The sequence below is a fragment of the Schistocerca gregaria genome, unplaced genomic scaffold (assembly GCF_023897955.1).
Source record: "Schistocerca gregaria isolate iqSchGreg1 unplaced genomic scaffold, iqSchGreg1.2 ptg000357l, whole genome shotgun sequence".
NCBI classification, from domain to species: domain Eukaryota; kingdom Metazoa; phylum Arthropoda; class Insecta; order Orthoptera; family Acrididae; genus Schistocerca; species Schistocerca gregaria.
This window is the reverse complement of record NW_026061816.1, coordinates 148,764-150,277: the sequence shown is the minus strand read 5'-3', so window position 1 is coordinate 150,277 and position 1,514 is coordinate 148,764. Positions and strand designations below refer to the sequence as shown.

The 1,514-nt window shown below is 44.5% G+C and overlaps 1 non-coding gene across 1 annotated transcript; it reads right to left on the bottom strand.

Annotated features, from left to right (window-relative positions):
• Positions 1-628: 628 nt before the first annotated feature.
• On the bottom strand, positions 629-703 carry Trnat-ugu (transfer RNA threonine (anticodon UGU)). The gene has a single exon. It is a non-coding gene; the product is annotated as a tRNA-Thr (tRNA).
• Positions 704-1,514: the final 811 nt, after the last annotated feature.

The window sequence follows — 1,514 nt, the reverse complement described above, 5'->3', positions numbered from 1 at the left end:
AACCACTTTTAATTTATGCTGCATGCCGTTCTGAGAAAATAGTTACCCGAAAAAAATGTGTTCAAAGTTTAGGGAAAACATTTAGTTATATTATTACTTCGATTTGCATGAACTGAGTGTTACATATATATTTTTAATGTCGCTGAAAACGAATCTGAAGTCAGATTTTCAATATTCAAAACAGCTAATCCAATACGGAGGGCAACCGATTATGTTTTGACCAATTTTTACCAAAAATGTATTTTCGTTATTTACGTTTAGTCTGCAAGTCAAGGAGTATTTATCAACCCTTCCTCTACCTCTGATTGTTCCTAGACAGCAACTTCCTGTTCTTCTTGGCAGGAAAAGCCGATCTGTCAAAGCTGGATATGCAGCACTCGGCAGCCTGCACTTGATATTCGTCCGTATTTTCGGTGAGTATGTTTGCATGCATTCTGCAGTATGAATCATTTTGAGCACGTGCGACACGGGACGAGTTATCATCTACATCTATATGGATACCCTGCAAAACACATTTAAGTGCCTGGCAAAGGGTTCATCGAATCACCTACACAACTGATAATTAATTGAAACCCTCAGCTGCCGACAGGTGTTGTTGATATACTTCGATGGGGACAGCTGAAAAGTGTGCCGCTACTGGGACTCGAACCCAGGATCTCCTGCTTACAAGGCAGACGCTCAATCCATCTGAGCTATCGAGGGCACAAATGAACAGCACGACTGCAGGAATTTATCCCTCGCACGCTTCCCGTGAGACTCACACCCCGAACCGCCCACAATCCGATTACGTAATGTACTTAATAGGTATTTGTCCATCCACTCATTACTGGCTCACACTAAGGTGACGATTCCCGTAAGATTTCCGGTAGCCTGTGCGCATTCGCACAGACGAAGGTCAATGGCTGGGTGACGTTTAACCATAGATATGAAGATAGTAACTGTTCTAGAAAGAACAGGCGCCACTGACGACCGTACAGCTCTTCTAGAATACATGATAGACCGGCCGATGTGGCCGAGCGGTTGTAGGCACTTCAGTCGGGAGCCACGCGACCGCTACGGTCGCAGGTTCAAATCCTGCCTCGAGCATGGGTGTGTGTGATGTCCTTAATTTAGTTAGGTTTAAGTCGTTCTAAGTTCTAGGAAACTGATGACCTCAGATGTTAAGTCCCAAAGTGCTCAGAGCCATTTGAACCATCAGTCCCTATGTTTACACACTACTTACAGTAACTTATGCTAAGGACAACACACACACAACCATGCCCGAGGGAGGACTCGAACCTCCAACAGGGGGAGCCGCGCGAACCGTGACAAGGCGTTGGACACATGGCGGGTACCACGCGCGGCTCATGGCAGCCGTGACACTGCTTCAAACAATGGACTGTAGAAACTTTTGTAAAGCACGGATTAAAAAAAAAAACTTTCTGTTCCAAGAGTCTAGACAAGTACACCTTTAAAAAATGCAACTACAAAGAAATTGAATTTTCGAACGTTTTGAATGAGAACCTGTCCTTATG